Genomic DNA, 14,757 nt, shown 5'->3' with positions numbered 1-14,757 from the left:
TGTCTCTGTCTGTCTCTGACTCTCTCTGTGTCTTTCTCTGTCTCTCTGTCTGTGTCTCTGTCTCTCTGTGTCTCTGTCTCTGTCTCTATCTCTGTCTCTGTCTCTCTGTGTATCTGTCTTTCTGTCTGTCTGTCTCTGTCTCTCTCTATCTCTGTCTCTGCCTCCCTGTCTTTGTCTCTCTCTGTGTCTGTCTCTCTGTGTCTGTCTGTCCTTGTCTCTGTTTCTCTGTCTCTATCTCTCTCTCTGTGTCTCTGTTTCTGTCTCTTTCTCTGTCTCTGTCTCTCTCTGTCTCAATCTCTCTGTCTCTGTCTCTCTCTCTGTCCCTGTCTCTCTGTCTCTCTGTATCTCTGTCTCTTTGGCTCTCTCTCTCTGTGTGTCTCTCTTTGTCTCTGTCTCTCTCTCTGTCTCTGTCTCTCTCTCTGCCTCTCTCTGTATCTCTGTGTCTCTCTCTGTGTCTCTCTCTGTCTCTGTCTCTCTCTCTGTGTCTCTCTATGTCTCTGTCTCTCTGTCTCTGTCTCCCTCTCTGCCTCTCTCTGTATCTCTGTCTCTTTCTCTCTGACTCTGTCTCTCTGTCTCTTTCTCTCTGACTCTGTCTCTCTGTGTCTCTGTCTCTGTCTCCCTCTCTGCCTCTCTCTGTATCTCTGTCTCTTTCTCTCTGACTCTGTCTCTCTGTCTCTTTCTCTCTGACTCTGTCTCTCTGTGTCTCTGTCTCTGTCTCTCTGCCTCTGTCCCTGTCTCTCTGCCTCTCTCTGTATCTCTGTCTCTGTATCTCTGTCTCTGTCTCTGTCTCTCTCTCTGTCTCTGTCTCTCTCTGTATCTCTGTCTCTCTGTCTCTGTCTCTCTCTGTATATCTCCATCTCTGTCTCTGTGTGTGTCTCTGTCTCTCTCTGTCTCTGTCTCTCTGTGTCTGTCTGTCCCTGACTCTGTCTCTCTGTATGTCTGTCTCTGTCTCTCTGTGTCTATGTCTCTGTCTCTGTCTCTCTGTCTCTCTGTCTTTCTCTCTCTGTGTCTCTCTCTGTCCCTGTCTCTGTCTCTCTCTGTCCCTGTCTCTCTATCTCTCTCAGTCTCTCTATCTCTGTATCTCTGTGTCTGTCTCTCTCTCTCTGTGTATCTGTGTCTGTGTCTCTTTCTCTGTCTGTCTCCATCTGTGTCTCTGTGTGTATCTCTGTCTCTCTCTTTCTGCATGTCTCCATCTCTGTCTCTGTATGTGTCTGTCTCTGACTCTCTGTGTCTCTATCTCTGTCTCTGTCTCTCTGTGTGTCTGTCTCTCTGTCTGTCTCTGTCTCTCTCTATCTCTGTCTCTGTCTCTGTGTCTCTGTGTCTCTGTTTCGGTCTCTGTCAGTCTCTCTCTCTGTCTCTGTCCCTGTCTCTGTCTCTGTGTCTCTGTCTCTCTCTGTTTGTCTCTGTCTCTCACTGTCTCTCTGTCTCTGTCTCTCATTGTCCATGAACCTCAAGCATTTAAGCTTATTTAAATATATTTGAATGTGTTTGATTATATTTAAATACACATATATTTAAATAAATTTGAATGTATTTAAATACATTACCCGATGTGCTGGAATGAGCTGTGGAGCTCAAAGAATGTCCTTCCAGGCCAGTCCCTCCCAGCTCCTCAGATGTCACCTCCTGGAGGTTGGTCTGATGGTAAGTGCTATCCCTCTGGATAACCTGCCTGAGGGGTCACACGGGGGTCCTTGTCCTATGACCTGGGTCACATGACGCTGCCGGGGAGGATGGCAAACATGTTATTAGTATGTTATAATGATGTGTTATAATGATGTGTTATCAGCTCCTTCCCTCTGGGCTCCGTCCACATGACCGATGGACTTGACCCTGTGTGCAAATCCTTCAGCCCTCTGTGCACTCATTCATTAATTCATTCATTCATTCATTCACTCCTTCATTCTCCTCCTCCTTCTCCTCTTTCTCCTCCTCCTTCTCCTTCTCCCCCTCCTCCTTCTCTTCCTCCTTTTCCTTCTCCATCTCCTCCTCCTCTTTCTCCTCCTCTTCCTCCTTCTCATCCTTCTCCTCCTTCTATTCATCCTTTTCCTTCTCCTCCTCCTCCTCTTTCTCCTCCTTCCTCTTCATTCTCCTTCTTCCTCCTCCTTCTCTTTCTCCTCCTCCTCCTCCTCCTCGGCCTCCAGAATCCAGGAAGCATCTTAAAGTCTTGGGGAGACAGTTGAAAGGTCCGAGCCCCCGTCCTCACCTCCACCCTGGAGTGTCTGACTGTGACCCTCTCCTCACCTCCCTGCCCCCCTCACAGCGTTCTTCACCCACAAGGTGGAACACGAGAGTAAGACCCACAAAGGCAGGAGCTTCCAGAGGACCGGGACGCTGGCCTTCGAATGCGTCTACACCTCCAAGTGAGTCCAAACCCGGTGGGGGCTGCCGGCTAGGGGAGGGAGGAGAGGGGAAGGGAGAGGAGGGCGGTGATTCGGTTCCTGCAGCGTTCTGGAGCTCTGGGAAGCCAGAACGATGGTTCACAGAGCGAATCCGGGACTTGGCCGGGCCACACGGAGAGACCCTGTCTCGAAATAACTCACAAGCAATGCGGCAGCCTGGGAATTCTTTCTCTCTTTCTTTCCTTCCTTCTCTCCCTCCTTCCTCCCCAACTTCTTTCTCTCCCTTCCCTTTCCCTTCCTTCTTCTTTCCCTCCCTCATTCCCACTTTCCTTCCCTTCCTTCTTCTTTCCTTCCTCCCTCACTCCTCTCCTTCTTCATTCCCTCCCTCCTCCCTTCCTTCCCTCCCTCCTTCCTTCCTTCCTTCCCTCCCTCCCTCCCTCCTTCCTTCCTTCCTTCCTTCCTTCCTCCCTCCTTCCTTCCTTCCTTATCAAAAAGGGGCAGGCCAAAGGTAGCCCAAACAAATGCAAAAATCCAGGTACAAGATGCCTAGCATATCCTTAAATGCTAAAGGTGAAAGGGAGTTTATATAAAGTTTGGATACAAAGGCCCATCCCTTTTAAAAAAAAAAAAAAGGCAAGCCAAAAAATAGCCACAACCAATGTAAAAGCAAAGTACGAGATGCCTAGGGTATGCTTAAATGCTAAAGGTAAGAGGGAGTTTAAATAAAGTTTGGCTATTAAGGCATAACTCCCCATTCTATATAAAAAAGGGGGACAGGAAAAATCGCTACAATGTATATAAAAATCTAGGCCTAAACCTTCAAACAGGTACAAGATGCCTAGGGTCTGCTTAAACTCTAAACTAAAAAGGAGTTTATATAAAGTTTATCTAAAACATGCCTTTTCTGTTGCTCAAGGCAACCAGCTTGTCTCTCTAATGGGAGACCTCTCAGGAGATAGGTAGAAGCTTGGCCTAATGCAACACTTACCCAAGACTCCAAAAAAGATACTTTGATTTATCCAACCTTGTTTTTACTTCAACGTGATAATGATTGTATGTTCAATAATAATGGTAACTTATATTGCTGATCCCTTTACGTGGAAACAACTCTCACCCTGACTGAGACATAAAAAATAATGTCTCCAGTCAAAACATCAATCATACATGGCCAATAAATCCTTGGCTATAATATCTTCAAAAATTTCATTATGCCATTATTTAAATTTGCGTAAATAAAATTGGCTTACAGTCTAGTTTCATCCTGCACATTTCATACATTCATAATTTTAGAACTGTATGATGTTTGTGAGAAATTATATGTGTTCAGAACAAAAGGACTGGGCACTGGAGATTCTGGATCAAACCTGACAGAATCCTCTTTCCAGCATGCTGAGACCTTAACATATCTATTCCAGCATCTTGCATGTTCCAGCATTCTGCTTGTTCCTGCCTCAACTGCTTCAATTGCTGTTTCTCATCAATATTTCAATATTATTTGGTGATATGTGACAAAAAAGTGGGCTTCTTCTTCAGACTATGTTATCTGAACTGAAATTTCTAGGCTAGGTGTATGAGCGAACATACCTGTAGGGTAAGCAGTCAGTAGGCAGAGGCAGGAGGATCACATTGCCAGACACATTTTTAAGAAGGAATTTATGGTATTAATTTGTTGGTGGTCCCATCATTATTTCATTCATTCTTCATTCCTTCCTTCCTTTCTTCCGATTTATTTATTTATTTATTTATTTATCCACCCATTTATTTATTTATTTATTTATTTATTTATTTATTTATTTATCTATTTATTTATTTATTTATTCATTCATTCATTATACAGTGTTCAGCCTACATGTACACCTGCAAGCCACCAGAGGACACCAGATCTCACTATAGATGGTTGTGAGCCACCATGTGGTTGCTGGGAATTGAACTCAGGACCTTTGGAAGAACAACCAATGTTCTTGTCATATGAGCCCAACCCTGGTCCTACTTTGTTTTAGCTCATGTTCCATAAATTTTCTTAAACATAAATGAATGTGTAAGACATTAAGAAATGTCTTAATGATTCTTTACTATGGTCACACATAAGTTTGAACAAATACTGCTGAGTTCATCTCAAGAGCTCACGTCACCATGTGGTGAAATAAATTTATCATTGTGTTTTCAGGATGATAACTATTTCTTACCTATGACCACTAGGAAGCTGTATGCTGCCTTAGCTGATCAAACTGGATGGATGAGTAAACAGCAGCTTTTAAGCCAGCCTCGATCTTGTGATCCTCCTGTCTCAGCCTTCTGAATGCTGGGGTTCCAGGCTTGGGCTGCTAAAGTGAGAACAATGAAGCAGATGGTACATTTATCTGTTTGCATGGGGGGGAATTATCACATTTTTACATTTCCAAACTTTATATGCATAACATATCTCCCACATTTAATAAAATATTAAAATGTGTCACTCTGCCATGGAGCCTTGACAACCCACAAATATGCCCTTGAATTTTTCTGTTGCCATCTATTGCTGCTCAGGGGGCTAACTGGTTAGTCTGGTTTGTGGCCCCTTGGAGAAAACTAACTTTAAAATTTATTATTAGTATAATTTAAAGAGGTAGTGAGTGTTCTTTTTGGAGGGAGGGGAACTTTATTGATGATCCATGGTGTATTATTTTTTTTGAAAATTTATTATTTGTAGAGTATTCTGCCTGCATACCAGAAAAGGGCACCAGATCTCACTATAGATGTTTGTGAGCCACCACATGGGTGCTGGAAATCAAACTCAGGACCTTTGGAAGAGAAGCTTGCACTCTTAAGCTATGTGATGTCTCTCCAGCCCCATCATTTATTATTATTATTATTATTATTTTAATTTTTACTGATTCATTGTACATCCCTGTCATAGACCCCTCCCTTCTCTCCTCCTGGTTCTACACTCCCTGTTTCCCCTATCGGGCTCTCAGAGAAGGGGATCAACCCTCCCCTGTGTCCACCCACCCACACCACCATATCAAGTCGCATCAGGACTCAGTGCATCCTCTTCCCCTGTGGCACGGCAAGGTAGCCCCAACAGGGGAATGTGATAGAAAGCTAGCTTGTGAGTCAGGGTGCATTCATATGTATGTTGGTCCCGCTGTGTTTAAAAAACCTTGTTACCCTCGTGTCCTTCATCCCCTCTGGTGCTTACACTCTGCAAACAGAGTTCCTTGAGCCCTTGAGAGGGAATTGCTGGAGACATCTCATTTAGGGTGGAATGGTCTAAGGCCTCTCACTGTGAATCAATTGGTTTTGGGACTCTGTATTTGTTCCCATCTGCTGCAGGAAGTTTTCTATGATGGCCGAGCAAGGCACCGATCTGTGAGTATGGCTGCTCCTTTAGCACAACTATAGCATTTACATTTCTCTGATGTCCCTGGCCTGTGTAGACTCAGGCTCCTGGCCACCCAAGCCATGTTGGATCAAGGTTCCTTTTCATGGAGTGAGATTCCTGAAACTCAACCAGATATTAATTGGTCACTTGCATGAAATTTGTGCCACAAGCACACCACCAAAACTTGTACCCAGGTTACCATTGGAGAGTGAAGGGTGTATGGGTGAGTTGGTGTGTACTTTCCTCTTTAGGTGGACTGTGGTGAATGTTAAGGGGAATGTGAGCACCCACAAGCATGCATGCCATGTCTTCAATATCTTATATATTGTTGAAAAAGCAGGCAGTTGAGAATAACTATAAAGTTATGCTCCAAGAATCTGACATTTGGTGGAAATTAAACTTTCAGGAATTAGCATGGCACCTCTTCATTTTCCTAGTTCCATTGTATCCTGTTATTTTCAGGTATTTCAGACCAAACAAAAAACATCTGTTCAGGCTGGAAATGGACTGTAGTTTCCAGGTTAGATATAGCAGTAGCATAAAATTAGGTCAGTGGTGAACTATACTTATCTGTATGCATTATTAAAAACATTTAGATTGCAACATGTTTATATTCATGAATAGACTTACATGTATTATAGGGATTTTATGTAGATAATTCACAATATGATTGCTGAAAACTCTCTCAAAAATTTACTGTTATTTCATCAACTTACTTCTTTTATATTTATCCTCCTTCATAATTAGAGTACCTCCCTGGTTTATCCCAATCAGATCAATTGTACCTGCCATTGTATTGTGTCCCTACCATGCTTTCTTGTTTCTACAGTCATTCCATGATGAATACTCACAAACCAACATTTGGAGCTAGATGCCCAAGAGTAGAGAATGAAAGATATTTGTCTTCTGGATATGAGTTACCTAAATTATATTTTTCTTACTTACATCTATTTATATGTATGATATTTATCATGTTAAACATACTTATGAGTTTCCATATCCTACCTATTGTGAACAGAATAGCAGAGCACCAAGGGCAAGGCCATGGTGGCTGTGGAGGTCTTCCACAATGAAGGCGACTGAGCAAGTATTTGTAGAGTGGGATGTCGAGTCATTTTTATGTATGTCAAGGAAAAGAGAGCAGGGTCAGGCATCAGATTCATATTTCTGTTTAGAAAATTCTCTACTCTGATTTCTGGGATGGTTCAAGCTGTTTAATAGACATCCCACCCCTTTACAGAGATTGATTTTCATGCCTGTTCTGTAGAAGAATCTCATATACCACCCAAATCTTCTTAAACTCCCAAAAATAACAAAGAGAACAAGTATTTAGTTCATGTACTATTTATATCAATTACTATCATATAATTACATTTAGAATATGTATACTGTCCACACATTAATAAGTAACATGCATAACTTACTAAAATATGTTTTTAACAGCAGTTTCTATTCTGAAATAAATGTCTGTGATTGAGAGTCAAAGTGAGGGGCTCTTATTTTTCTTTAAATACACATTTCAGAAAAAGTTACTTTAAAGTAGGTAAATGATTTAATTTTAGTATGCTAATGGGTTTCATTAGAGAACTAATACATCAAAATGATCAATTTTTATTTGCTAGTTTTTGTTTTTCAAATGTCTCAAAGAGTTTTTATTAGGTCTTAGGAAAATAATGTAGCACTTTGGGAAAAAGATGCACACCAACAGCCCTGCACTGGAGGCCAGGATGGAGAAGACCTCCACAGCCACCATGGCCTTGCCCTTGGTGCTCTGGTAGACAGGGATGAAAGTGACCCAGACACTAAGGAACACCAGCATGCTGAATGTCAGGAACTTGGCCTCATTGAATGTGTCAGGCAGGTTCCTCACTAGGAAAGCCACAGTGAAGCTCCCTAGGGCCAGGGTTCCTAAGTATGCCAGCACACAGTAGAAAGCAGTAGCTGAGCCCTTGTTGCATAAAATGATGACATGAGCATGTTCAGAGTGTATATCTGTGTCAATATAGGGAGGAGAGGTTCCCAGCCAGACTCCAGAGAGAATAAGTTGAATCAGGACACAGATGGGGATGACAGCATTATAGATGCCTGAGACAAACAACCTTCTCATTGTTCTCCCAGGTTTCACGATCCTAAAGGCCAGAATTACAGTTATAGTTTTTGCCAAAACAGTGGAAATAGCCAACGTGAATACAAGTGCAAATGTTATTTGTTGCAGTATGCAGGAGACAGTGTTTGGGCGTCCAATGAAGAAAAAGGAGCAGAGGAAGCAGAAGAGGATGGAGATGAGCAGGATATAGCTGAGAGTCTTGTTATTGGCCTTAACAATGGCTGATTCTCGGTGTTTAAGGAAGATCCCCAAAACTATAACTGTGCTTACAGAGAAGAACAGAGCTGTGCAGGCCAGAGCCATGCCCAGAGGATCCTCAAAGGATAGGAATGTCACTGCCTTGGGTAAACACTGGTTTCTTTCAGGGTTTGGGTAGTCTTGACTTAGGCAAGCACTACACTCTTGCTGATCTGTGCGGAGTAAGTGAATCAACATTTCAGTTTATACATGTATTTACACATTGCACATTTAATTCATAAGAGTTCTTTTCAATGATTTGTATAGCCTGGCATATTCGGCTTCATGATAGTGCCAAAATCATGAACTCTTTATGAATCCCAATCTATTGTTTTTCTTGATACTTAATAATAAGTTTTGTTTAAAGAATTTATTACTATTTGTCTAAGGCAATTAAAGTGAAATCTATATTACTCATATTCAGAGAAAGTAAAACTGTCAAGTAATCCTTCAGCCGCTTTTTAAATTAAGTGATTTAAATTACTAAGTATAGTATTTTGATCACATCAGTGTATCCAAATGCACTTCCCTGATTACACCATCATGGGTTCTTCTCATTTTTCTTGCTACTCACAGTTTCAGTAGATATTTATTACCCTGCTTCTACATATTTTTTCCAAGGTACCATGTGAAGAAGTTAGATCCCACATCCATGGCCTACGAAACAATTCTGATTTGGTGGTAAGCATACAAAACTTGCATCAACAAATTGCAGCTCTAAGCTCAGATCAACCTGTACCTATCTCAGCTGTAGAAGTTGCAGATACATTTCTAAATTCTTTGGCATTCTTTGACTCAGTACAGAACTCTTTGTCTTTTCATTATAATTCCAGAGTAATCCTAGGAATTGTTCTAATTTCCACACTTGTTTTTCTGGTCATCTCCAAAAGACTAAAAAAAGCCCTATATGTCACAGAGGTCTATAAATCTTTAAATCATTACATCATAAAGGGGAAAATGGCACAGTAAGATTCACTGGAGTTGGTGAAAGTAATTTACTTTGCTTGATGTAATTCCAGCAAAGCTGAGCAGATTGTTAAAATCACTGTTATTCCAACTTTTTAGATATTTTTTTCTGTGTGTTTCCTTACTAGTGGTTTTCTGCGCTATGATTCCATTTGTTTCTTTCTACAAAAATTTATGTCTGAGTCTTTTTATGAAAATCCAAAACTTAACTTTATGTGTACACTGTTTGTAAATTTTCTTTCTGCCTGGGACATCATTAAGCACAGATAAGCATATTAGATATGAGGCCATTATTTCAGAAGTTTTCTTGGGGTATCTTCCCCTAAACAGTATTTTGGTGCAGAGTAAACAAGGCATTATGCAAACCCTGAGAGGCCAGGAGATTCAGTTATAGATTTAAGACTTCCTTTCATTTTAGGTTTAGAGCTCCCTGAAAATATAGTTTAAAAATAGGAGGTCATAGAGGATACACCCCTGATGGAATAAAACTCAGTAAATAGGACAGATTGACTAAAATAAACTTTTTCTACTTAATAGCATGATGATGATGCATATAGTAAAAGGAGTTATTTATTAGTATTTGCTATTCATACAAAGACCTGTTAAAGTATTTTCTGTTTTTCTGGACTGCACTCATACTACAAACAATGCCAGTCTAAAAGCAAACTGTCATACATTAAATATGTTTTCTTTGCAGGAGACATTTTTTTTTGATTCCTTAAAGTAGAGTCATGGGCTTATAATACTATCTTTTCTGTTTGTATTTTTTAATTGTTGCTGAACTTGTAACCCTGGATAAGTAATGAAAAAAATCAAACACCTACTCTGTACCACTTGTATAATCATTAGTCTGTGTTTGAACTGTGAAACTTGTATAAATACAGAAGGACCTTTTTGATAGTAAATCAGAGCTACAGAAATGTCTGAATTTTAAATGTCAATTGAGATTCCCTTGACCACTGAACCTGACTCACTCCTTTCCCTTACTGACCCCTCATATAGTATATATGCTGAGGAGAACCCTGCTTGCAAACATACTCCAACTCTCTTTTTCATGCTGAGGATGGCCTCACAGAAAGGTTCCTGGTACAGGCTCACAGAGAATGAACTGCCAAAAAGAAAGCATTCATGGGACAGATATGGGCTCTCTGCACATATGTAGTAGTTGTGCAACTTGGTCCTCATGTGGGACTTCTAAGAGCACATGTGTAACCATTGTGCAGATTGGTCTTCATGGGGGGGCACCTATCAGCAAGATCAAAGCTCTCTCTGACTCTTTTGCCTGCCATTGGATTCCTTTTTGATACTTAGACTGCCTTGTGTAGTCTCAATAGCAGAAGTTGTGCATAGTCTTATTGCAAATTTATATGGCAAGGCTGGTTTTATATCCAAGGGAGGCTTCTTTTTTCCTGAAAAGAAAGAGAGGAAGGGCACATGGGTTGGCAGGTGAGGTGACAGAGAGGGACTAGGAGGAAAAGTGTGATTAGATGCTGCAGTAGTACATAAACAAATTAATTAATAATCCATTAAAAAGAAATAGTAAGATTGTAATAGAAATGAATGAAACAGAAACAAAGAAAATGCAAGTGTTAACTAAAGGAAGAGTTGGTTCATTCTGAAGATAAACAAAATTGACAGACTCTTGTCTCAAGTAAATCAAAGAAAGAAATAGAGGACTCAAATTAGTAGAATCAGAAGTGACGGAAAAACATTGCTACAGAATCCAAAGAAATTCAGAATATTCTACGGGAATATTTAAATATATATATATATCAGAGTGCTTAAAATGCACATAAAATGGGTAAGTTTTATGCCCAAGCAACCATGATTCAAACATGAATTCAACTTTTATTCAACAGCCTAAATAGACCTAAACAGACTCATGAGGAAATTCAATGCTCACAAAAGCATCTTACCAAAAAAGAAATTAAGGAAGGCTGAAAGATTACAAAAGGAGACTCCAATATGTTGGAGACCAGAATGCACCATAACTGAAGGGTAGAGGATCGGAGTCCCAAAGACCATTGAGCAGGTCCAGGGGTAGCAAACTATGGTGCAGTCGGCCCTTCTACATACTCCAGTGAGTTTGGACCCCCAGGGTCTCTCAGCTGTAGCAACCAGACCTCAGATTCCTCCTGCTCCCCTGAGGTCAACATCAGGATTACTGGAACAGCATCCCATCCACCAAGCCACAGTTCCTTTGGTCAACCTGTGGACCTCAGGGAAACAAGAGAAACACAGGGATCCCAGATCCAATATGGCAGAGCAGAGAGGAATCTGCATACAAGGAACACAGTTTTAGGCAGGCCTATAAGCTGCAGCCCAGCTTTCTTCTGATTAGCCCCCACTGTTGTCACCTTGGCCTGGAGCCCTTTGGGGCATCTGCATATGCTCAGTGTTCATGACCAGTAGCAGTACCTGCACCCCAAACATCGGGGCTCCCATGCATGCACAGTCCCTGACCTTCAATTCACATGCCCCATCTGTTTTTTTTTTTTTTTTTTTTTGCTCACTACATGGCCTGTTCACTGCCCTTCAAGACACTGTCATCTGAATTGCCAGCACCCATTCTTGAGCCACTGCACATTCCTCATCTTCCTGAACACTACACTAGACTCCAAAGACAGGCTGGTCCAGTCTTTGGTGCAGGTTCCAGGAACAAACAGCTAAGGCTACAGAAAACCACATGGCAAAAGTCTAGCATAAAATAACAGTCAACAAAAATCAGGACACCATGGCTCCACCAACCCCCCCCCAAAAAAAAACAATGTATATACTAATGTAGCTGTAACACAAGAAAATGACCTTAAATCTATGCTTATTCAAATATTTGTGGCATATGAAGAGGAAAACAACTGATCTCTCAAAGAAATACAGGCAAATACAACAAAAGAGAGGCCATCATAGACAGGAAACCACAATCAAACAGGTGAAGGAAATACAATTATCCATGACCTTAGAAAATTAGAATTAATTAAGAAACCACAAACAAAGAAAACTGGGGATGGAACACTTAGAAAAGTGATCGAGTACCATAGAGATAAGCATCACCAACAGAATACAAGTAATTGGGGAAAGAATCTCAGGCATTGAAGATGTAGTTGAAGTAACTGGTAAATCTCTCAAAGGAAAGAAAAAGTATAGTTTCTGATGCAAAACATTCAAGACATCCAGGACACCGTGAAAAGATGAAACCTAAGAATAATAGCAATAAAATAAACAGATGATTCCAGGCTCCAAGGTCCAGAAGCTATTTTCAATGAAATCATAGAAGTTTCACCAACCTTAAGAAAGAGATAGCTTTAAACATAAGAGCAGCTTACAGAACACCACATATTCTAGACCAGACAAGAAAATACTTGTGCAACATAATAAGCAAAACACTAAATCTACCCAATGAAAAAAAAATAAAAGCAGCAAGGAAAAAGGCCAAATAAAATATAAAGGCAGACCGATCAGAATCACACCAGACTTCCCAAAAGAGACTATGAAAGCCAGAAGGGCCTCAGTGGATGTCATGCAGACACTAGGAGACCACAGATGCCAGCAAAAGTGACCCAGCAAAAGTTACAGTCAACACAAATGGAGTAAACAAGATGTTCCATGACAAAACTAAATTTAAACAATATCTTTGCAGCATCCAGACCTAGAGAAGCTACTAGAAAGAAAACACCAACCAATGAGATAATCTAAACCCAAGAAGCACAGGATATAGATGACATCACAACAAAAAAATCAAGAAAACACAAGTACACAAACATACCATCAGCACCAATTCCACAATAACAAGAACTAACATTCATTGGATTTTAATATCTACCAACATCAATAGACTAAACACTACAAGAAAAAGACATATTCTAACAGAATGGTTACAGAAACAGGATTCAACATTCTGCTGCAAACATGAAACACTTCAGCCATAAAGATAGACACTAACTTGAAGTAAAGTGCTAGAAAAAGATTTTTCAATCAAATAGGCTGAAGGAGCAAGTGGCAGTAGCATCCTAATATCTAATCAAATAGATTTTTAAAAGATATTAATTAAAAAAGATTGGGAAGGATACTTCAAATTCATCGAAGAAAAATCCACCATTAGGACATCAATATCTTGAAAAACTATGCACCATATACAAGGGCACCTGCACTGTAAAAGAAACATTCAAGCTGAAATCACACATCAGTCCCAACTTAGTAATAGTGGGAGACTTCACCACCACACTCTCACCAATTGACATATCATTGAAACAGAAGCTAAATAGTGATAGTGAAGATTACAGAGGTCATGAATCAAATGGATCTAAGGGATTTCTACAGAAATTTTCACCTAGACACAAACAAATATGCTTTCTTCTCTGCACATCACGGATCCTTCTCCAAAACTGACCACAAAGTCAGGAACAAAGCAAATCTCAAAAGATACAAGAAGACTGACATAACCCTTGAATCCAATCACACTACCATGTTCTAGAGCTGGACCTCAGCTATGACAAAAGAGCAAAACACCTGCACATATATCAAACCTGAACAACTCTCTACTCAATGACAGGTGTGTCGTGGAAGAAATAAAGAAAGAAATTAAAGATGTTCAAGAATTAATTGAAAATGAAGGTGCAACATACCGAAACTCCTATGACAAAATGAATGCTGTGCTAAGAGGAAAGTTCATAGTTCTTCATAAAGGAACTTGAGACATCTCATTCATGCAATTTAATGACACACCTGAAAGATCCAGAAAAAATACAAAAGATACAGACACACCCAAGAGGAGTAGATGGCTTTAAATAATCAACCTCAGTGCTGAAATCAATATACTAAAAACAAAATGATTCAAAGAATCAACAAAACCATGAGCTGGTTCTTAGAGAAAATCAACAAAATAGACAATCTCTTAGCTAAAGTAACTAAAAGGTAGAAAGACACTATCGAAATGAACAACATAAAAAATGAAACATGTATGTAAGGACACACACCAAGAAAATTAAAAGAAAAGTCTTACCTCAAAAGTCTATATGTCACAAAAATTTCAAATCTATATGGAATACACAATTTTCTTAATAGAGTCCACTTGCCAAAGTTAAATCAAGATCAGGTAAATAAATTAAATAGTCCTATCTCTCCTAAGATAATAGACGCTGTAATAAAAAAATCCCCATCAAAAAAGCCCAGGTCCAGATGGTTTCGGCAAAGAATTCTACCAGACATTCAAAGAAGAGGAAATACCAATATTCTTCAAACTATTCCACAAAATAAAAACAGAAGGAACATCACCAACCTCATTGTATGAGGCCACAGTCACATTGATACCTAAACCACACAAAGATCCTACAAAGAAATGAACTTCAGACCAATATTGCTTATGATCATTGGTGCAAAACTACTCAGTAAAATTCTTGAAAACTGAATCCAAGAATACAACAAAAATATTATCCACCATAACCAAATAGGCTTCATCCCAGACATGCTGGGGTGGTTCAGTCTACAGAAATCTATCAATGTAATCCACCACATAAACAAACTGAAGAGAAAAAAAAAGACATGATCATTTCCCTACATGCCAAAAAACATCTAACAAAATCCAACACCCATTAATGTTAAAAATTTAGGAGAGATCAAGAATAGAAGGCACATACCTAAACATAGTAAAAACAATATGCAGCAAGCCTATAGCCAACATCAAACTAAACAGAGAGGAACTTAAATCTATCCCACTGAAATCAGGCACGAGGCATGACTGCCTGCTC

This window comes from Meriones unguiculatus (genome assembly GCF_030254825.1).
Source record: "Meriones unguiculatus strain TT.TT164.6M chromosome 13 unlocalized genomic scaffold, Bangor_MerUng_6.1 Chr13_unordered_Scaffold_37, whole genome shotgun sequence".
NCBI classification, from domain to species: domain Eukaryota; kingdom Metazoa; phylum Chordata; class Mammalia; order Rodentia; family Muridae; genus Meriones; species Meriones unguiculatus.
Note: the sequence above shows the minus strand (reverse complement) of the source record.